Raw genomic sequence first — 25153 nt, 5'->3', positions numbered from 1 at the left:
GATGGCTGGGGCATATCAGGAAGCGGAAAACACGTTCTAGTACACTTAAAATTGAACACATACAGATTGTCTATAAATCTCACTACTCAATTTAGGTGGACAACAATATCCCTGGTCATCATTAGATGAATGGTCCTTAAGATATAGTATCTAAGTAATTAGGATCAGATATAAATTTTAGGATTTAAAGTTCACCCTGTCTTGTAGCAAGTAGTATGTCCTAAATCTGTCATAATTTTTCGTGTTTAAGTGGACCACAATAACAGCGATCGACCAGACAAAGATGGGAATATGAAAGGTACCGACAAGTCGATAAAGATTGTCTAACAACTTTGATCCTAGTATCTCAAGATGAAGTCAAAAAGTTTACTTACCCATATTATTTAGTTAGAAATTCTTTTATTTTATTTTTACTTTTAGTTTTTATTTTATTTGTATTTTTATTTTTATTCTTAATCTTTTAATTAAAAGAAAATTTTTCTTTTAATTGTTGAAATTAGAATATTTTTATTTTATGTTATTTTTATTTTTATTTTTATTTTCTTTTTTATTTTTAATGATCCTCAAAAAATTTTATTTTTGAAAATTTTGTTTGGAAATTGGACTGGTAACTAAACAAAGTATGCGGTTTTGAAAAAGTCAAAGAGGTATAAAAGTGGGAGTTCACCCCAACAAACTCTTTTTACCGCTTCCTTATTCAAAAACCATAAATAGCCCCTTTTCTCTCTAATCTTCGAAAATCAGGTGTGAGTTTTTCTCAAAATCGTTTAGTCCACGTCAAAGGTATGTCAATTCCGATCTTGAACTTGTAATTTTTTGTTCGAATCGACTTAGAATCATAGGAGAAATTTATGTTTGAAGTTTGTCGGAGTTTACGGTGTTCGAATGTTCATACACCGTAAACTCATACACCGCAAACTCTTCTACTGTAAATTCATAGACCGTAAACTGCTTTGACTTCATAGACCACAAACCCGTTTTGACCTTTGCGACCGTAAATGGTCCCTTGGTCTTACGACCGTAAGCTAGGTTTGACCTTATGGCCGTAAACCCTGTTTACGGTCCGTTGACCTAGTTTTACCGTAAACAGTATTTTGACCGGTGTTGACCGTAAACCCTAGTTGTCTTGGTTGTTTATAAAGTTTAAGAAAACTTTGAGAATTTCAAATTTAGATATCATGTTTTCTTACTTGGCTTGTTTAGTGCAGATAATGGTATTTCTTAAGACAGCTGAGATGCACAACCTTGCAATAGTTTTGGATGATCCACCAGAGGCTCACAAAGATTTCATGTCCATGATGTATCGCTTACGAGAATGTTGCTTGGCCTATGATATCACAATGAATCCTATCATCTATGGAAGTCTTATTCAAAACTTTTGGAGAACAGCCAAGGTGATCGAGAAGAATAAGGAAATGATTATTGAAGCTGTAGTGCAAAACTGCAATATCAGAATCTCAGAGCAATATATCAGAGACACCTTGATGATTCTTGATGATTCTGATTATCCAACTGAAGCTGATGCTGCGGAAATTCCAAAAATTCTTGAAAGGATGGGATATGAGGGTTCTTATCATCCTACCTTGAAAAAGCTCTTGCCTCCTTACTGGCGCTTCTTGGCTCACGTGTTCATTAGTTGTGTGTCAGGACGGAGATCGGGAGCAGATGAGATCTCAATCACAAACACAGGAGCGATTGTATCTTTGGCATCCGGCAATAGATTTAACTTTTCAAAGTATATCTTTGATGAGTTTTTAGTAAACAAAGGTGCCATGACTCGGGGAAACAGAGACTCCTTTCTGATGTATCCTCGATTCATTCAAGCTTTCATTGATGATCAATTCCCGGACATGGTCAAGTCTGGTGAAAAGATGGATACAAAGTCCTTAGGCCCTCACACCGTTGGTCTTATTAAACAAAATCGCAAGGGCAAAGTGGTATTTCAAGGTCTACATCCCTTGGTGAAATTTGGACAATTTTCAGAGATAAATGAGTCTTCTGAATCCCATGAAACTTCTAAGAAGACTCTATCAGTGCCGACTTCATCAGAAAAGGTGTCCTCTGAATTTATCATCGCTGCTTCCGATCATGAAGATGATGAGACTCCTGCTCAAAAGACTCAAGTTGATGATGAACTCAAATTGAAATCTATTCAAGTTCAGAGTGACTACAATGAGGATTCGAGAAAATATGACCAAGAAGATGAGAATGTTGACCTAATAGGATTTGACAGAGATGATATCCCACAGAACTTTGGTGGAAATGACGACTTTCTGTCTGAATTGAACCTCGACAACTTGCTTGAGGATGTCAATGAAGTGGCTCTTGTGACCACTGAGACAAGGATTGAAGAAGATGTTTTCGTTGTCTCTACTCCTATTTCAAATCCAGCGGCAGAAATAGTAATTCTTACGGTGACAATGTCAGGGATTCTTCTCCTTGACACTGGCCTACCTACATCATCGCCAATGGAAGAAGATCTCACCACTTCTCAAGCCACTCCTCCTCCTAACAAACGCCGTATACTTGTTCTGAGGTTAGAAACTCAGAGTACAATGACCCGAAGTGCTACAGCTCCACCAACAATCATACCAGCTATTGTCTCAGCCGAACCCATCAGTGAGGGTCCCAGTATTTTATTTGAAGCTAGTGGTACCTCATTTCAAGTAGATCCCTCATCTCCTAGACCAAACGAAGATGATGCCTCAGTCAAGCTAGCTCATCTATTAGCTGAAGATCAATTTTCGACACCACCTTCTCGTGGCAAGGGAATCTTCATCGAAGATGACAATACAAGAAATGACTCCCGCCCTCTCCATGGACTTCAAAGCCAGCTCGACGCCATCAAACAGAAAAATGTAGAACTTGATCAAAGAAATATTGAGCTAGTTATAAAGGTCGCTGATCTCCAATCTGAGAATACCGAGCTCAATATTCAAATGGCCGAACTTAATGAAGAAAATATTCTAAAGACAAAGCAAATTACAGATCTTCAGACACAATATGGTCGTCTGGCTGCAAGTTTCCTAGAGTTGCAAAAGAAGCTTGAAAGCAGGTTTGGTGATGATTTCAGGACAACTACTGATGAACCTCATGTCGATTCCCCTGTTCCAGATACTCATCATGTTGATGCTCCCATTTCCTCTCAACCAATCAGATCCCCAATTATTGTAGATCGTTTTGAAGTGGATCCAAAACAGGCCTCCAGAGCTGCAAAGGCAAACGGAGCTAAAAGAAAGAAAGCTGCTGATAAGTGGATTGACAAGAACAAATGGTTATTTAAAAGAAGTGTGGATCATACATCCCCTTGGGATAGGTCAGGAATTATATCGTGGGGATTCCATGATACGCAGGATATGTTTATGGTACGAAGGAAGAGCGGGAATAAAGAATTATACAAGGATGCTCATGATTTCCACTCCTTTACCAAGGTTGATCTTATTGAGCTATCCAAATCTCCCTTCTCAAATCCGTCAAAGAATCCCAAGCCCAGTTAATTCAAATCTTTCTTGGAAGATCAAGTGGCCAAGGGTTTTCCATCAATGAAACCTGCGGAGTCTTTTGCTGAAGTTCACAAGCATGTTTTTTATCACGAAACCGGCGAGCCTCTTTGGGCAGTGATGTGGTCTGCCACTGCTCAAGTCAAACACATCCCTGTTCCTCAAAATTGTCCTGATGGATCTCTACACTCTATGCATTATTGGGTGTATGATGAAGCATCAGATGCTGCTGTTATCAAGCTCAAAGAAGATTGCATTCGCTTGTATGACAAAAGGGATCTAATCCAGTTTGGTGAGCGGGACATTTATCAGCTTGCAAGTCATCATATTATTGCTGCTGATGAGTTATTTGAACCTGCTGCAAAGGAATATACAAGGATGGTGGCTACAATCATCGAAAAGAGAATATGGAATGGAGCTATGGGGAGATCCGATGTGTTGGTTGTTGACAAAGACTAAATCCATGCCTGCTCCAAACCAAGGGGGAGATTGAAGCGTCATGTAAATGGTTTAGGCTAGGCATAACATGTGATTTTTTTTTGGTTTTTATGTCTGTAATTGCACTTTATGTTAGTTTGTGTTTTGTTTTGTTTACGATCGTAAACGTGTTTACGGCAACAAACTATGTTTGCGGTCTTGTCTAGTATAAATAGTTTAGGAGTTGGTCTTTTGAGGGGTTCAATGCTCTAGAGTTTACGGCTGGTCTTTGATTTGTATCTGACGATTTAAGTGTTTAAATCATATGCAAGCTCAATTCATTCATCTTATTGTGCGATTCTTGTCTTGTGATTGTTTGATTATCAGTGATAGATCCAGATTCGGACCTAACAGAACTCTAGAGTAGTACGAACAACATTATACCTTATGCACTCGTAGATCTGCACATTGAAATGATAATAATATGATTTGATAGATTTATTTTCCTTCTGCTTGAAATCAGCTAAGTCAGAAAAGCATTGAGTCCCCAAAAATTTCTTCGTACACTTATTTCCTTGAAATTTCTCCTTCAGAGTGTTCCAAATCTCCTGTGCGGTCTTGAAACCACAAGTGTAATGACATACAATTGGTGGCAATGCTCCATGCAACTCATTATTGAATCTTTTTGTTGGATTAGATGTCTAAGCCCATAACTATTATTGGTATGTACTTGACCCGAGAGTAGCATGGTCCATTTGGGTTGCATATCACCATGACAATTTGATAGGATGGACTTTTGAGAAGAGGTTATTTATGGTTTATTAATATATTAAGTTCTAATATACTAATATGAAATCATATTATTTAATTAGTACTGATCAAAAATTTATTTGGAATTAATTTTGTGATCAAAAGAGACTAATTAAATATATGGGGATTGATTGTGTAAATCATTCATTCTTATAAAGTGGGCTTATGATCCATAGTTCCTTATGTTGAGCTAAACCCATGTGGTGACCCATGGATACTCCATGGATGTTAAAACCCATGGAGCCTAAGGAATATGGAAAGTCATGCACATCAGGGTTTTCATGATGTAACCCTATTTGTGTCCACTATATAAGAAGCCACATGGCTACCAAAATGGCATACGTGGAATACTAGAGGGCTAGCCGATTTTGGTGCAAGAAGATACTATCTCAAAAGTATCCTTTGTCCAAAAGTGTGTTGTGATTCCATTTTAGGTGCAACACTTGGGTCACTAAGCTCTTAAAGGTCCAAGGCATTCAACTACAACAAAAGTTATGTCATCTAACTTGTATTTCATGTTGTTTATACTCCATTGTATGCTAGTTAGGATGATGCTTCGGAATATTGAATGTATGCATGTATAATATAGAAATCATAGATCCAAAGCATCGAGGGATGCATGTACACCATAAGAGTGTTAGAATACTCAAAACCCATCAGTGGTATCAGAGCCTAGGGTTGTTTTCAATTATACTTGATGCTACTTGTTGTTTAATCTTAAAAAATCGATTTTTTGTTGTTATGGACAGTGGAGTTGCCAGGTCCAAGCACAAAACTGACTAACTTTCCAAGTTTGTTCATACACTCGACGAGTTGGTGCTCCAGAATGCAGATTTTTGAGGTTTTTGGCTAGAATTGGACTAGGATCATTACCCTAAGTTGTTTTTAAAACTTATAAACCTATTTTTGATGTGATAATGATCATGCTAATCCAATTTAAAAGATAATTGTCAAGGTTTCATGTTTTTTATTTGTTTATATGGTTAGGCTAATTACATGAAATTTGTTTAATATGAATTGTCTTGTTCTTATGAGTTTAATTTAGATCATAGACAAATTGATTGTTTTTTTAAGTTCCAATTTTTGATCTAAGTGTTTTGATGAATTCCATAACTTGTAGTCAAGTTATGGAAAATGAAAAATTTTCTTTTAAAGAGATCTTTAAACTTATAGGTTATGAACTTGAATAGTCTTTTTCCATAAATGTTTTTTATGAACTCCATAACTTGTCCTCAAGTTATGGAATGTCAAGAGTCTTTTGATATAACCTATATTAAACTCATAAGTTATGGATTCCAAATGTTTTTCTGAATAGTTCAAAACTTTCCCTCAAGTTTTGGAATTTATAAATATAGAGTCTTATTTTGACACATTTAGTTCAAAACCCTAGAATTTTAAAAGTTTAAAATTCAACCCTTATACTATTATAATATTATAGGTTTAATATTTATATATATGTATAATAGTGAAAGTCAGTCTTACCGTTAGTAGGCCTCATTTAGGAGGTCGGTCTATAAGGGGGGAATAAGGTTACGGCCTATAAAATGACGGTTTAATGGGTGTCCACTCTCATCCATCGCTTCCATGACTGGTGGAGGGTCGTTAGCCCAACGGGTAGGATAGGACTCTAATTCTACCTTCATTAAAAGTATAATGATAAATATAAAGTAACTCAACTTTTATTAAATTCCCAATCATAGTTACTTAGGAAAATGTGAATATGGTGCTAACCCATGAAATTTCACTTTGCACCTTGTTAAGTTGTTAGTGGAGTGTGTGGTTAATCGGAACACTATGTGGAGAAGGGTAGCTTGATGTTAATCATAGATAAATGGAGGGTGTGTGGTTAACTGACACATTGATTAGGTGGTTGTAACATTAGGTGTACCAAGCTAATTTGCATGGTTATTCACACCTTGTTTGTGATCCTCGGCATCCCAGTCACAAACTTGAAGTGAACAATCGAGATTTAAACATGCCATTGAAAGTTTCAATGAATCTCAAAGGATCTAGGAATTTCAATTCACTTAAAACCTAGAATTCTTTTTTGTTTTTCATGGTGGAAATTGGTAAGTCGTCATTTACCTACCTTCAAATATTTTGCAAATCGGATTACAACATCCCTCTTCCGAATTGTAAAATATTGTGCTTGGTCCTATCCTTAATATTTCATTTGGGTGTTTTATTAAGGACTTAAATCAACTAACTTCAATTTCTCCCATTGCAGATGTCTAGTTTAGACAACTATGGTCTTCCCAAATCTCTTGGAACAAGCTTTACTCTTGAAGATGATGCCCCACAACATCATGCTTCACTTCCTCCACCTCCTTTAATTATTCTCCCTGACCCACAATCTCAAATACTTGAAAAGTTCAAGGTCACTCAAGCCCTACTTGCAATGAAACATGAAGATGAAAGGTTTGTGTGTAGTCACATCTTGGAGATGAAGTCACATATTGACATGCTGAGAGCATTGGGTGTCGTTGTCTCGAGGAAGTTGGTTGTTGATTGGGTTCTTCAGTCACTTCCTGAGTCATATAGTCGGTTCATTAAGGACTACAGTGTGACAGACCATGACATGAACCTTATTGATCTTACCTATTTGCTTGTTGCTTCTGAATCAACAATGATTTGGCGCACTGGAAAAGAAAATTTGATTGGAATATATACTCCCCAAACTTCCATGGACATTGACAATGGTAATAGTAGAAGTCCAGAAAAGTTTTCTCTCCCCAGTGGAAAGGGACCGGTCGTAGTCAAGCTGGTTGACCAAATGGTAAAGAGAAAGGCTATGTATGAGATTGTTCTGTGTACTATTCCCAAAGAGTCCATATGTTTCTTTTGCCAAGAGAAGGGGCATTGGTTGCGAATCTGTCCTAACTACCTGAAAGATATAAGAGAAGGTAGAATCAAAAAGTTTGACTATGCTTCAGGTAAGTCCACTATCTAACTCTGTTAAGTTCCAAATTGATGATTCCTAATACATGGTGTGACTAGGTTGCATTTTGATGTTTTGTAGGATCATGCAAAAGAAAGGAAGCTTAAAAGAAGAGTATGATGAATCTGATCGCGAAAATGGATTTCAATCACATGGTTCGAAGATCGGATTTTTGAGCTGCTGCTTAGGAGTTATGATAGATTGCTAGGAAATATGTAATAACATAGTTTTCATTTTTAATTGCATTGTAAGGAAAAAAATTTCGCATTTCATAAATAAAAATTTGTTTTTATTTTTATCGTATATCTCCTTACAATGGCATTTGTGAAACATTGATGTTTTTATGTTTCTATGTTAGCAATATGAATTTAATTCTTTCGTTTGTGGTAGTGTCAAGTATTTTCCAAATAAGGAAAGATTCTCATCAACCAAGTCTCAATTGGACAGAAACTTGGAATCATGCAAGTTGTATTGTATGATGAATGAGAATTTTCATCTTTCGTAAATTAAGAAAAATTCCTTGTTCACATGTATATGTGAGTCAAGTGCAGACTAAGGGATCGAGTACACATTCTTGTGCACTGGTCGTGGTCCACCACAAAGATCGATAAGACTACTTGTCATGATTTACTAAAGTTTAGTAAATATGGTTATACTTACAAGATTAGGCATAATTTTGAAACATTGGAAAAGTTTCAATGTATGGCAGAACAAACGAGAAAAATCATATTAGGCAGAAAGATAAAAGTTTCTCAAATATGAAAAGATGGGAGAGCACTTTTGTATCATGTTTTATGATCATCTTAATGATTATGAAAAAAAACCCTAACACGATGGATCCTCTAAGGACATCTTAGTGCATTCGTATGGCTAAGAAGAGCAATCATAAATTTTTGAAATGGTTGAATCAAGAAGATGAGTCATACTTTGTTCCAAAACAATTCTAACCTTGAGTGACATAATCATAAGAAGGTTTGAAACACTCATCAAATGTAGAGTAAAATATTTTTGCTCTTGTACATTTGAAATTGGTAAGTTGTGATGTCTTGGTAAAGACAAAAACCAACTAAGACCAATTGGATGAAGTGTTTATCTTGATAAGAATTCGCACTAACTCTTGAATATCTGTTTGTCAAGGAATGATTCTTAACAAGAGAATCTTGTATATTAGGAGGCCAATGGGACTCTTGAAGATCTTGACAAGTTTCAAGAACTAATCAAGAATAAAACTTATTATATATTACTAGCACATGACTTAAGGTTTGTAACCTATCGTGTTGACATATTCTTATTTCTATGCTCAATTCCAGTTAAAATTTGGTTATGTATGTGAGTTCTATAAGTTTTCAAATGTTTGCATAACAAATTGGAAGACATGGTAGGCCCTTATGCTGCCAAGTCGTAAGAAATTAAGATTGAACAAGTTCAGTCCATATGAGTTTGGATTTGTCATTAACCATATCTTTTGATTATGGTTTGAAAAATTCACATGGATAGGAACACATACACCATAAAATTTAAGTGTCATAAGGTTTCTCTCCGATTCATGAAAATGATGGTGAGGAAACGCTTTAACTAAGTAGATTTTAAGGAGATAGCAATTGTGATATTTGCATTCTCAAATTTGATTATGATTATAGCATCCCTTTTCATAATTCGAATTGTGATAAATGGCAAAAGGTCTAAACATTTGAGACTTACTGTTGTAAGTTCTAAAATTGTTAAGACACACATGTGAGCTATCTAAGGAAAGGTGTATGAATATGAGAATCCTAGATAGAGTCTTATCAAAGCATCTCGTATCAGATTTCTGAACTTTTGTAAGAAAGTCAATGAAGTATTGATTTCTACAAGTCCAACTGATTTCTAGGTAAATGTCAAAGCTAGTGGGAGCATAAGTGTAAGCTAGTGGGAGCATAAGTGTTATGCTGGTAACTTAATAATTATTGTATTAGTGGGAGCATAATAATTATGATAAATGTTGCAAGTTAGCAATGTTAATTATTGAAAACAAAAGTTTTAATTTGCAAGTTTCAGAGTTTGAAAAGTTGTTTTACTATAATTAAGGCAAAGGAAATTATACTTCATTTCAAATCTAAAAGCTTAGATTGAGATTTTAATTAAATTTAGTCAATATATATATATATATATATATATATATATATATATATATATGAATGTTATGTTGGAATGGTTCAACATAAGGAAATTCTATATATGGAAATGTTAATTGCGTTCTCAAAATTTTATTATGATTATGGCATCCCTCTCAATAATTCGAATTGTGAGAACATGGAAAATAGAAATATTATAGATTATAGAAAAGGTTGATCAAGTATCATGTCTTTAAGTTAGACATTATGAATCGCATCCCATATGCTTCGGGTATAGGATCGATTGCATATCCTATAATATTCTTGTGTTCTAATTCTAATTTTCCAAATGACTAGGGAATTAAGAGGGAAAAAGGAATAGAACCGGATATGACTAAAATGGTTAAAACAACTATTAAGAACAATCTAAGGTTCACCAAGGATTGGTCGCTTAAGGACAGTTGGAAGTATAAAATTGTATAGACCATATTAACATATTCTGTAAAGAGGCAACTCTTGTTCAGAAGCGATAGTCATAATGGGAATATGGATATGTTTCCATATGAGGAAGTCATTTCTTAAATCTATGCAAGATTAGAAAACTTAATGCAATAAGGAAGTTCAAAGGTATGTATGATGAATTTGAGATTTCGTTTCCGTGGAATTTCTCTCCGTTGGAATAATTTGTAATGTTTGTTGCCATGTCTTTGTGACTTTTGTACGTAGTCATTACAAGAGGTTCATTGCATATAATTTTAAAATCTAACATAATACAGTAAATGGTAAGAATTTGGTATTCTTACATTTATGGTAAGGTTTTTGAATTGTGAAATGAGCATCATTGAAATATTGTCAGGTGATCTATTTCACAGAGTAAGGACCAGAGACAAACATGGTGTGCATGATTGGATCATGGCATACTGTTGTTTAGAGAAAAATAGTGTGGATGCTTGGAGCCTAGCATGACTATTGTTTTGATTCAAATATTAAGTTGATTATTCGTGTAACGCCCGCGGATCCGGGCTAGTCAATTTTGAGATAATAGGGGTCAAAAATGACTTTTTGACAAAAGATTATTTAGAATAAATAATCTTAAACAAGTTTTAGAATATGTCTCAAGGGTTCCGTACATATAAAGAACGCCGAAATCCGAGATATAACAAAGAAGTTATGGCTCGTCGAAGTTTTACGGCAAAACTGGCACGACACCGGGAGATGTAAATAGTGAATTTACGATGGAGGACTTTTTAGACTTAGTGATCTAAATCAAAGTTGTAGAGTATGTTAAACTGAGAAAATCCATAAAAAGAACGCCCGAATCTGACTTCGTATGAAGAAGTTATGATTTTTCAAAGTTTCGGCTTACCAGTGTACAGCCCGAAACTCGAATTTTAGTTCGAGGGCTTTTTGGCTTACACGACCTAGATGAGAGTTGAATATGTCATTAATAGGAACTCAATGGTAAAAAGACAGACAAAAATGGAGTTCGTATGAAGGAGTTACAAATTCTTCACGGTCATTTAGCAGTCTAATTTCCTCCTACTGTTAAATTTAAGATAGATCGAGAATTAGTTGACATATTCTAAATGAAAGTTGTAGATCTTGATTTTACCTACGCGTAGATATAAAGAATGTTGAAAATGGATCTTGTATGTGAGAGTTATGATTTTGCTAAGTCGGAAGGCTGATACACAATATTGGGTGACGTGGCACCACCAGAAGGCTGCCACATGCACCAACTCGGCGAGTTTTTGGTCAAAACTCGGTGAGTCCATCAAAAATTTCACTATAAATAGAGGTGTCAGGCATTCCAACTTCCTCACACCTCACCCTTCAACTTTCTCTTTTTACACACTCTCTCTATGCTCCCTTAAGCCCCCTAAAGTCTAGGTAAACCCCCTAGCACCCGAAGGAAGCCTCGAGGCTCCCGGAGTCCCGAGAAAAGAGCCTTTCGGCTTGGAAATGCTGCTCCAGCGAAGCCTGGTTTTGCGAAAAAAACCTGATGTAAGTGAGCTATGCCTACCCTATCTTTAGTATAGCTTATGTTTTAGTATTGTAACTTTATAAGGAACTTATAATGAGTATTTGGGCTATTATTATGCGTTATATAAGAGTGTTTCTTAACGCTTATATACTAGTAATAATATCTAGACTAGTAATTAGTCGTGGTTAACGTTAGACTAAACTCTAGTGGTAATGATAGTAGGTTTTGTCCGAGGGAAACTGTTTTAACAGTAACGTAGTGTTGGCCGAGTACCAAGTCATCACCTTATCAAGTGAGTGCATAGTTACATTCATCTTACACATAGATATGAAGTATTTTATAAAAACTACGTGCTATGTGTGCATATTATCTGAATAGTTGCTATCTATGCTGGATGAACGTTTTTATACATGTTTTAAATGATCTAAACTGTATACGTATTTTATATATACAAACATGTTGGGTATGACATGGGTAGATGAATGATGAGAGATAAAAGATGATGTGAGTAAACATTGGAAGCTATAGACTTAGTTCCTAATAAATAACATCGGCAGCTATGGACTTAGTGCCTATTGGACAAACACTGGTAGCTATGGACTTAGTATCTATTAGGAATTGGTAGCTATAGACTTAGTACCTATTAGATAAACACTGGTAGCTATGGAATTAGTACCCGATGAATAAACTATAGCAGCTATGGAATTAGTGCTTTACGAATGAACATTGGCAGCTATGGATTTAGTGCCAAACCTATAACCCTGGAAGCAAGGGACATCGGAATAAACGAATGCAGAATATATGACTCTTAGGATAGATCCTTAAGAGTAAAGAAGATAATGGGGATGGGTAATTGGGTTGATTGTTTGATTGTTTAAACATAATAATTATATTATTGTGGGTTGAAGACCGTATGTACTCACCGAGTTTCCCAACCCGACCCACTCAGTTTATTTATATCACATGTGTTGATATGAAGTCACATTACACTGAGAGATTAAAGAGATATAAATCACTAGTGATACTGAATGTAAGTTTTGTTTATGCTTATGTTTATGTATCGAAGATGACATCCCAAATGTTTTAAAATGAATAAAAATGCATTTCTTCAGAAATTCTTTGATAACGTATTTATCATGTTTTACTAGGAACAAATTCCACAACATTTTTATTAAAAGAGGTACTCTGATTTTTATAAAGCATAAACAAAATCGGCCTTTTCTGGCCGTGAAAATGGGGATGTCACAGTTGGTATCAGAGCATTAGTTTAAGCGAACTAGGAATATGTATTTATTTCTAGACTTAAACTTAGAATGCTAAGCAATGATTGTGAGGAGTGTGTCTTAGGTAATACACCTGAATAGACACAAGCACTAGCTTATTTAGGCAGAATGTCTAACATGCTTTTATGTGCTAAATGATTTATGATGCTTTATGATGCTAAATGTATAATCGGATCTATGGTCTGTTTCCGACTGGATCTGGAAACTTTATGTGTTTATATTTCTAAACGTTTAATTACGGTATTAGAACTGGCATGTAACTTTTCGGAGTAATAGAGAAATTTACGCATCGATCGTAAATAAAATCTTTCCTATCTTAATTCTCATCACTACACACCGAACATACGAATTGGTGTATAGATCGACATGGTGAGTAGTCGAAGCGGAATTGGAAGTGGAAACCCACAGCCCAAACCACAAGTGATTGAGCATGCACCAGAAGTAGCAACTGCACCTGGGCCAATCACGATGGCAGGGGTACATGCAATGGTGCGGATAATGTTGGATCAATAGATGGAAGAAACAAGGTGTTTACTTCAACAAAGTAAAAATGAACTTACTGTGCCAGTACGCCAGACACCTACTCTTGAGGTAGCAACCTGGGTTGAGGTTGGAAAGAAGAGGAAATTTGAGGGAATTTCAAGGTCCAACAAGAACAACATGTTCTCACAGTTTGGAGGAGGAAGAGGTGAAGCAAAATGGTGTTACAAGTATGGAAGGAAACACAACGGGGGATGCCATAAGGAAGTGACTTGCTTTAAATGAGGGAATACCGGTCACTATGCCCCCAAATGCTCAACCAAGGAGGAAGTTTGCCTTAAGTGTAGTGGAAAGGGACACTTCAAGAGAAATTATCGGATAAGGGCTACAACAACAAATGTACCACTGAAGCACTATGAGGGATGCGACGAAGAGGTAACTTGTTAAAGGTGTGGAAGAATCGGTCACTATTCCAAGGACTGTACACATAGGGATAATGTATGTTACAGATGCAGAGACAAGAGGCACATGTCTACGGAGAAGAAAAATGAAGCAGCGAGACCGAATGTGCTGCCAAAGCCGAAGGAAAGAGCATTCCAGAAGATCCTTGGCGAAGCTAATGACAATGCAAGGTTTTAGGAGTGAAGGCTTGATATCCAAACATCGAGTTATGAAGTAGCCATAGTATCGTAGGGGTAGCCTATTAGAGGCATATTCTAGGGTGAACTTGAACACCTATGTAATCGTTTCAAGAAATAATAAAGCCTTCATTTTGTTATCTGATATGTTAAACTGTTATGTGATTTTCTAGTATGGTGACTTGGAAAAACTACGAGACAATACTTGGGACGAGTATGACTAGGTGTGAAAGGTAGTAGATGCATATACTACCAGAAGCACAGGACTCACGCTTGGATCATTGAAAGTCACAAGGTTACCAAGAAGCCAATAATTGATTCCGTTTTATTCGAGCATGTCGTTACTATCGTTTCGATAATGACTAAAAAGATTGTTGTTATTCCGACCCTAGTGGTCATGTCGAATTGAGTCCGACTACGATGATTATGTTACATCGTTCAGAGAACCAAGTTCGATGTAGAATCTAACTTAAGCTAGAAGATTGAAGTGAGAGATAATCAAAGCGATTAATAGAAGTATCGTGCTAGTTGTTAAAGAAGTTAGTAGCTAGAAATGCTACAAGTTAAAATGTGATTCTATCACAATAGAACATGAAGGAAAGTATATTCCATTCTGGACTTTGACTCTAAGAGGCCTAAGTCTAAACGTGCATCACATGATGATAGGTCATAATTTGGAGTCTAACCTGAGATAGAGAGCAGGTGCACAATCGAGTACTGCTTGCAGTCAATAAGTCTAGGAGTAGACTCGAAGGAATATAGAAGTGATAATTATTAACTAGGATGAAGATATGATGTATAGATTCATTATACGAGCCCTGTTTCGTTGATGATTCCGGGATGTAATCATCCTAAGGGGGAGATAATTGTAACGCCTGCAGATCCGGGCTAGTCAATTTAGAGATAATAGGTGTCAAAATGACTTTTCGACAAAAGACTATTTAGAATAAATAATCTTAACCAAGTTTTAGAATATGTCTCAAGGGTTCCGTACATATAAAGAACGCCGAAATCCGAGTTATAACGAAGAAGTTATGGCACGTCGAAGTTTTTTCGACAAAACCAGCACGACACTGGGAGACGTAAATAGTGAATTTACGATGGAGAACTTGTTTGCCTTAGTGATCTAAACCAAAGTCATAGAGTATGTTAAACCGAGAAAATCCATAAAAAGAACGCCCAAATCTGACTTCGTATGAGGAAGTTATGATTTTTCAAAGTTTCGGCTTAGTAGTGTACAGCCCGAAACTCGAATTTTAGTTCGAGGGGTTTTTAGCTTACACGACCTTGATGAGTCTTGAAGATCTCACTAATAATACTCAATGGTAAAAAGACAGACGGAAACGGAGTCTGTATGAAGGAGTTACGAATTCTTTGTGGTCATTTAGCAGTCTAATCTTCTCCTACTGTTAAATTTAAGATCGGTCGAGAATTAGCCGATGGAATCTAAATGAAAGTTGTAGATCTTGATTTTACTTACACGTGGATATAAAGAACGTCGAAAATGGAGCTTGTATGTGAGATTTATGATATTTCTAAGTCGGGAGGCTAATACACAATATTAGGTGACGTGGCACCACCAGAAGGCTGCCACATGCACCAACTCGGCGAGTTTTTGGTCAAAACTCGGCGAGTCCATCAGAAATTTCACTATAAATAGAGTTGACGGGCATTCCAACTTCCTCCCACCTCACCCTTCAACTTTCTCTCTCTACACACACACACTCTCTCTCTCTCTCTCTCTCTCTCTAAGCTCCCTTAAGCCCCCTAAAGTCTAGGTAAAACCCCTAGCACCCGAAGGAAGCCCCGAGGCTCCCGGAGTCCAACGAAAAGAGAATTTTGGCTTCAAAACACTACTCCAACGAAGCCCGGTGTTGCGAAAAAACCCATTGTAAGTGAGCTATGCCTACCCTATCTTTAGTATAGCTTATGTTTTAATATAGTAACGTTATTAGGAACTTATAATGAGTATTTGGGCTATTATTATGAGTTATATAAGAGTTTTTCTTAATGATTATATACTAGTAATAATATATAGACTATTAATTAGTCAAGATTAACGTTAGATTAAACTCTAGTGGTAATGATACTAGGTTTTGTCTGAGGGAAATTGTTTTAACAGTAACGAAGTGCTGTCTGAGTACCAAGTCATCACCTTATCATGTGAGTGCATAGTTACTTTCATCTTAAATATAGATATGAAGTATTTTATATAAAGTATGTGCTATGTGTGCATATTGTCTGAATACTTGCTATCTATGCTGGATGAACGTTTTTATACATATTTTAAATGATTTAAACTGTATATGTATTTTATATATACAAACATGTTGGGTATGACATGGGTAGATGAATGATGAGAGATAAAAGATGATGTGAGTAAACATTGGCAACTATAGACTTAGTGCCTAATAAATAACATCGGCAGCTATGGACTTAGTGCCTATTGGACAAACACTGGTAGCTATGGACTTAGTACCTGTTAGGAATTGGTAGCTATGGACTTAGTACCTATTAGATAAACACTTGTAGCTATGGATTTAGTACCCGATGAATAAACTATATCAGCTATGGAATTAGTGCTTTACGAACGAGGATTGGCAGTTATGGATTTAGTGCCAAACCTATAACCTTGGAAGCAAGGGACATCGGAATAAACGAATGCAGAATATATGACTCTTAGGATAGATCCTTAAGAGTAAAGAAGAAAATGGGGATGGGTAATTGGCTTGATTGTTTGATTGCTTAAACATGATAATTATATTATTGTGGGTTGAAAACCCTATGTACTCACCAGGTTTCCCAACCTGACCCACTCAGTTTATTTATATCACAGGTGTTGATATGAAGTCACATTACACTGAGAGATTAAAGAGATATAAATCACTAGTGATACTAAATGTAAGTTTTGTTTATGCTTATGTTTCTATATTGAAGATGACAACCCAAATGTTTTAAAATGAATAAAAATACTTTTCTTTGGAAATGCTTTGATAACGTATTTATCATGTTTTACTAGGAACAAATTCCACAACATTTTTTTTAAAAGAGGTACTCTGATTTTTATAAAGCATAAACAAAATTGGTCTTTTCTAGCTGTGAAAATGGGGATGTCACAATTTGAAACATTTTACAATGAATAACGAGTAATCAGTATGACTCAAAAGTTTTTGGGCCATATAGGATTTGTATTATTCTTGTGTTTCATTTTGCATGTTTTGACTTCCCGAATAACTAGGTTATTCAAACCATCCACAGTCGATCATACTTTGGAATTAGGTATTGAGGCAAGACTATCATGAATGGGTCTATAGTTTGTCTAGGACATAACTGCAGTGTTCATGAGTACTCTTTGAATAAGAATCGAGTACTGGATCCAACCTACGCTCATCTGAATCACTTCATGGATTTTATCACGAGTGATTGTGAGATGATAATATCTTATATTCTTGAAATGGAGACATGTGAGTTGTAGTTGCGATTCGGTTGCACATTGACATATGTAAACACACTAGTAACTTGGATGTTATAAAACATATCGTTGTATGTAATTTGATAAGTAAGTACAAGCAAACATTTGGGTCGAAGTTTATCCGTTCGTTTTACCCTATGTGGATAAAACCGATATTTGTGGGCCCGTCGATGATTTAGTGATGAGATCTCTAAGTGCTTGGCCAACCTTAGACTGATTTGATTTGTTCAATTAGTCAGTCATCATAAATTGGAAATCAGGAAACAACAGATGGACAGAGAGAATGATTATAATCCATGTCTCAGTCCATATGATATCTAGAATGGAGGAATATATGATCCCATATCTAATGGATGTGTCATTGACTAGATTAGAGTTCGACAGCGGCTTTTAAGAGCTACGATTGCTAGTCGGGTTAGATTCATGCTTGCAATAATAGTTATTATACTTATCCAAATTGGAGACTATTGGATTAAGTGTCTAATCCGATAACTATTATTGGTATGTACTTGACCCGAGAGTAGCATGGTCCATTTGGGTTGCATATCACCTGGACAATTTGATAGGATGGACTTTTGAGAAGAGGTTATTTATGGTTTATTAATATATTATAAGTTCTAATATATTAATATAAAATCATATTATTTAATTAGTATTGATCAAAATTTAATTCGGAATTAATTTTGTGATCAACAGAGACTAATAAAATATATGTGGATTAATTGTGTAAATCATTCATTCTCATAAAGTGGGCTTATGATCCATAGTTCCCTTTGTAGGGCTAAACCCATGTGGTGACCCCTGGATACTCCATGGAGGTTAAAACCCATGGAGCCTAAGGAATATGGAAAGTCATGCACATTAGGGTTTGCATGATGTAACCCTAGTTGTGTCACACTATATAAGAAGGCTCATGGCTACCAAAATGGCAATTAAGTGGAATACTATAGGGCTAGCCGATTTTGGTGCAAGAAGATACTATCTCAAAAGTCTCCTATGTCCAAAGTTGTGTTGTGATTCTAATTGAGGTGCAACACTTGGGGCACTAAGCTCTTAAAGGTCCAAGGCATTCAACAACAACAAAAGTTATGTCATCTAACTTGTATTTCATGTTGTTTATACTCCATTGTATGCTAGTTAGGATGATGCTTTGGAATATTGAATGTATGCATGTATAATAGAGAAAAAATATATCTAAAGCATCTAGCGTTGCATGTACACCATATGAGTGTTAGAATGCTTAGAGCAATCATATCTTCATTTTGACCTACTATTCCTGTTGCTTGAACATGATCTTAATAAAATGAATCTTTATCAATCGATCGCTACAAACCTTCATTGATTCCATTTAGATAATCGTCCATTCAATCAAGCCACTTGTCATAGTATTCCGGAAGCAACATTGGAATCTTCATGGATGAACCAAGAAAATTAAAGAAATTCATCAAAGTATTCACATTCAAATTTTCCATTAATTTGATTTGAAAAGAATAAAATCTTGAAAAGAAAAAAAGTTGATATAAATGAATTATTAATGATTGTAGACACTACTAGAAAAACAGCCTTTTACAATGCTCATTGCACGTCATAAAGGGCCCAGACGACGCACAAATGTGCGTCAAGGAAGGCCCTATCATAAAGAGAGACGATGCGCTTTTACGCGTCGTCTACATACGATGCGCATTTACGACGCTCATTTACGACGCGCAATTACGATGCACGTTTACGACATGCAATGCGTATCAAGAAAGGCCCTGTCATAAAGGGAGACGACACGCATTTGCGTATCGTAACCTTACGACGTGCGTGTTAATGACACGCAATGAGTATCAAGAAAGGCCATGTCATAAATGAAGACGACACACATTTTTGCGTATCATAATTTCAACTGTTTAAAAAAAACTTATTTATAGATTTACTAATTTCAAATTAAATTTCCATTTCATGTCTCATAATAGAAAATAAAATACCATATACAAAAATATAATACATTGCACAAAAGTTAATGTCATACAAATAATCATTCCAAAGTAGACAGATGGATATCAAAGGGATCAAAAATATGTTTGTCTTCTAATAGAACTTATACACAAGAAAGTACTGAATTTGCTATTGAACTTATACCCAAGAAGAAGGTGTTTGACTTCAGAAAATGTGTCAACAACTTAATTGGCCCCGGAAGCTTGTGGTTTGACTGCAACTGAAATAAGGATACCATGTTTACTCTTCTTAAGCTTACTAAACAAACTTGGCAATAAGATAATATAAAACTGAATTATTATTAAGATTAAGCCACAGATGCACTCAAGCTATACAATAAGATAATTGGGTAGATTTTTCAAAGTACAATGTTCTAATAAGAAAAAATGAAATTAGGATGTTATAAACTTGTAATAAATAAATAAATCAATGAAAGTTCATTGTTACTTTATGAATCTAACCCTAAAAAAAGCTATAGAACTGAGGAGGCGAAGATTACCACAACTTTATTTTGCAGCATGAATGTCCCCGTTATGATGGATACCTGTTGATGACAAGAAACCAAATTATCAAGATAAAAATAATTATAACATTTCTTGCATTTTGCATAAATATGTGCAAATATTATCTTATATTAAGTAATAAACTAATAGTAGCATGCAATTAATGAAGTAGACAGATTTAGTCCCTAAAAAACTTACATATAAAACATTCTTTATAATGGATGCACAATTTAAAGTCAACGATAGAGCAAATCCAGTCAACATGGATATGAATGGATAACTCATGAGTAGTGGTATAGACATAACCTACACAAAACATATTCAAGACCTCACATAACAACCAAACATCCCATTTTTCAAGATTCATATATAAAACTTTTTTTCTCTCATGCAAAATCAATAATTACATCAAAAATGAATAATTAAATTAAACAAATGGTAAAAGAAAAACTAAATTAAAGAAAAATTGCTTACTCCTGCAATACGAGCTACTACTATGGGGCCAAATATCCTCTCCATAATTGGATACAATGTGAACTGGAAGCGTAAATCATATTCATACCTGTTTATAACCAGGGAGCACCTATGAAACATCATTATGTAGCTCCTGGCTTCTAATGCCTGCAAGTGTAAATCAAAATAATAAGCTAAATAGTAAATATGCATCAAGCCAAGGGTAAAAGGTGGAATTTTTAATACCCGACTTAGGAGCTTTGGTATGTCTATTGTTGAAAATGTGATCTCATGCATAGGCCTACACTATCCCAGTTTAAAAGGTACATTTAGTTAGATGATTGTGTACAAAAGCTAATAACTGTCCTGATGTCTAGTGGCTTGGGATTAAATGACATACAACAAATCTTGTAAGAGCATAACTGAAAAGTGCAGTGTTGTAAACTGTAATAGAAAGAAATAAAAGTAAAATGTTTTCACAATAAGCAAATACATAAAAGTATGTTGTTATTTCTTGTAAACTGTAATATACCTAGAAAGTGAATATGACCTGGAAAGTGAATATCATCTTCTGTCACATTCTCCAACATGATGAACTCAGGGACATTAATAAATGGAGGATCATTTCTTGGGTTGACAATGACTGGAATATCCAAATCATGCTTCCCATGCTTGTTCATGGTGGTAACCCTAACAGTATCTTCACCACTGAAGTTCCCCTCCCTGATTTATAAATATCATATAATATTAAGAGGTTAAAACTCAAAAGTAAAGGGAAAGTAGTTAAAAAATTGGTAGAATTTTGAGTACCCGATGTATCTAGGGTTTACACACATAGTTGAACCACCTCTTTATGCTTCGCCAGCTGTGTAATAAGTAGGGGCAAATCAGTCAATTTCAATTATTAAACTAACAAAGATTATGAATCACATTCACATACCATGAGAAGAGCCTCTCCGTTCATATTAAGTAGTTTCTCTGATTAGGAGCTTATTGACCTTCATGAAATTGGGATCTAATGTAGCAGCCATTCTACAGTCGTTTAGACATTTTCCCTCATTCTTCCAAGAGCCATGCGTATAGTTACACGATTGCTATAACAGAAAATAAGAGGTTGTATACAAACGCCAGGTGTCTCTTTATGTTGTATTGAACTAATACCCTTTGAATAACATACTTAAGATTCTGATAAATCTCCACTCTTATAAACCTCATTTCCCCTGCACAAATCAATTTATTTCAGAAATCAAAACCATATTAGGTTTATACAAATGTAAAATATCAAAAAAAAAAAAAAAAAAGGGGGGGGGGGGGGCATAAAACAACACCTTTTTCGCCAACTGTCACATGTTTCTTGAGTTGTAGCCTTTGTGTGCTCCCTGTTACCAGGTTAATGAGAATGGGACACATTAACACAGCCAATTCTCAGCTTATACTTCTTCTGATGTGGCCGTTGTCTCACTGCCATGTTAGCACTAGCAAAAGATGTAACAGAAGGTGAATATATAGATTTTCATGTCAAAAAAAAAAAAAAAAAAAAAAAAAAAAAAAAAAAAAAAAAAAAACTTACAAGAACAACTAGCGGATCATGAGTAAGAGCATGGCCATTGATCATGTTAATAGGAAGCATGTTCCCATCTCGATCTATTGTGTTCACTAGAGTCTCATCTCCATCCAGCCATATTTGAGCTACATCAAGTCCAGCCTTCACCAAACCACCCTATAAATAAACATATATATATATATATATATATATATATATATATATATATATATATATATATATATATATATATATATATAAATACTAGTAAATAGTCAAACAAAAGTTTACTAAAGTCAACTTTAAGCTACTTACTGGATTATTTCGGAGATCCAAAATGTAAGATTCAACACCCTGATTTTCCAATTCACGAATGGCGTGTTTCATATCTGTTGCAGCAGTCTATTTACAAAAACTTGTTGTTAGATGAATTTAAGATATGAAGTTATAAAGTAAGACTAAGATTTAGAAAATTAATAAGCACCTGGGAGAAGGCTAATAGCTTTACATATCTGGTTTTGGATACATGACCATTTGGTGTTCTATGAGGAATGAGACACTTGATATAGGAGAAAGTCTGATGAAATTCTGGGGTAGTTTCACCTCTCTAAAACTAAATTCAATGGCTAACTTTTTTCCCTGTAGATCAGAAATGTGAACATGCACAAATTTCTATAAAACCCTTTGGAAAGGAATCAACCATTCCATTCCTACCTACGAAACTTACATTGTGCACTTTAACTGTAACACTTGTCCCAACATGACCTCTGAGCTTTTGTGCAACAGCTTCACCACTAATCCCTTTAACTCTCACTCCATTTATTTCAATCAACTCATCTCCTACATGTATTCCAGCTCTAGTAGCTGCGCTACCCTCAACACCGGATAATACAACCTAAAACAAAAAATTTTAAATTTTTAAAAATAAATAATAAATAAAAATCCATAACTGAGGTCTCGGGTTCAAGTCTCGGCATCACCAACCAGATGACCGATTTCTGGTTCAGTATTCACAAATAGTCCAACTCCTTGCACATTTCCATCACTTTCAATTTTAAAACGTTGGTATTCCTGTAAAAATCATTGCCGAAAAGAAAATAGAGTAAGTTTCCCCTTTTGGAATCTAGGAGTAAGAATAAGTTACAAAAATGGTCCCTGTTGTTTCTGAATTTTAGTCCAAAAATGAAAACTATTTTAGAAACCACAGGGAATTTTTTTGTAAAAGTAATGGGAAAAGTTGCACCTTTGGATTGATAATGTGAGTGAAGCAATCTCCAAGAGTAGAAAGCATTCCTTTAATCTTGCTGTATGCGACATCAGCTGTTCTAAGTGGAAGCATTTCCACCATTGTTTGTTGGAATTTCGAGTCCCAGTCTAGAGAAAAAACATAAACATACGTTAAACTTATTGACACTAAATGACATAAAACAACAGAAATGAATCATACCTTGATGATTAAAAGTTGGATCAACAAAAGTATCTATGATCAAACCCCAAGTCTCTATGAGAGTTCGTTGCACAGCATTCACCTGTTACAAAATCAAATTTTACCAAACCCATATAAGCAATAGATTGAACACCTTATCTGCACAACACAAATAAACTACTAAAAAGAAGATCGGACTGAACACCTACCTCATGAGTATGAGAAGTTGGGAATGCTATTGTCAAGGACTCGGTAAGAGCTGGAGAATCTAAACAAACAGAGACTGCAGCAGCGAGCCCGATCAAACCTTTAGCGATTGAATCAATCAATTTCTTATTGGATTCAACTGATTCATTCGGATTTGCCTTGGGTAAAGCTTGAGGTGGTGTTGGTACTTTACACTTGCTATGGTAACCATTGAAATTGGAAGAATATAATCGGTACTTATAGGGAAAAGTTTAAGAGGTTGGTGTTTGAGGGGTTTTGGTGTAAATTGATGAAAGGGGTGAAGAATTACTAAGATCGAGATTAGGTCGGCATAAAGCATCCATGGTAGATACTCTAACTGGGGGATTTAGGGGGTTTGTAGATCTTAATCAAGATGAAGGGATTTATGGGGAATGAATAAGTGTAATGGTTGGATTTAGGGGGATTTATGGTAATCCCTAAAAATCGGACCCAAAAATCTCTATATCGGGTTTACAAATACACAAACCATGCTTTTTCCTGCTTCAGAAAACCAGAAGGGTGATTAGGATTTTCCAGAGAGAGAGAGAGAGAGAGAGAGAGAGAGATAGATAGATAGATAGAGAGAGAGAGAGAGAGAGAATGTAGAGGTAGAGAGAATGCAGAGCTAGAGACTTGACCCAACATTTATTATACCTGGTAGAGAAGAAATAAGGAGGTCTGCTAAACCCTGTCGTAGCCATTAATCTCTATATCCTCACACAGTCACACAGGGAGCAATGATCGATCTCAGAATTCTCACAGGTCTCATCAATCTGGCCCCTCAGCCAAGAAGAAATTCGATACTGATAAGAAGAAATGAGGCCTCACAGTGAAACCCTAAGGTTTTTCGAATGTTTCTTGATTTTCCATAACAAGATAAGAACAAGCATGGTGTGGACTTACAAGTAAGGCTTTAGAGGGGTGAATAGGAGGTTGAGATCATAGAAGTGAAGAATAAAGAAAGGGCATAGATAGTTAGAGATAGGGAGGGAGAGCAGCATACGACAATGACAAACTTCATCATCTTCTTCCACTGCCTGGTGGTGTGTGATTCGCGGTGACGACGTGATTAGGGTAAGAGGGAAACAACCATCGAAATAGAGAAACAAAAGGGGAGAGTTGATTGTGAAGATAAAGAAAAGAGGGTAGAAAAGAAAGGCAGGTTTTCAAAATTTTAGGGTTTTGTTTCCCCCGTTATCTTCTGAAGGCGTGTTTCCTTAAAATTATAAAGCGACGCCTACAGAAGACGCACGTTTAAGATAAAGTGCCCTCCGTGTTTTTAATTTTTTTTCTTGAGACACTAATTTAAGGGCACGCAAAAATGCGTGTCCACTATCCTTCAAATTCTGGAAGTCTGACATTATTTTTAAAGACGCCCAAAAATGTGTAACGTGAATCAGCGAGT

General features: G+C 35.6%; 1 pseudogene; it reads right to left on the bottom strand.

Moving 5' to 3' along the window:
* Positions 1-20067: 20067 nt before the first annotated feature.
* Positions 20068-24071, bottom strand: LOC145036207 (carboxyl-terminal-processing peptidase 3, chloroplastic-like; annotated as a pseudogene).
* Between the last annotated feature and the right edge of the window lie 1082 nt (positions 24072-25153).

Source organism: Lactuca saligna, chromosome 3, assembly GCF_052625555.1.
Source record: "Lactuca saligna cultivar CGN05327 chromosome 3, ASM5262555v1, whole genome shotgun sequence".
NCBI lineage: Eukaryota > Viridiplantae > Streptophyta > Magnoliopsida > Asterales > Asteraceae > Lactuca > Lactuca saligna.
This window is presented reverse-complemented; position numbering and strand designations above follow the sequence as displayed.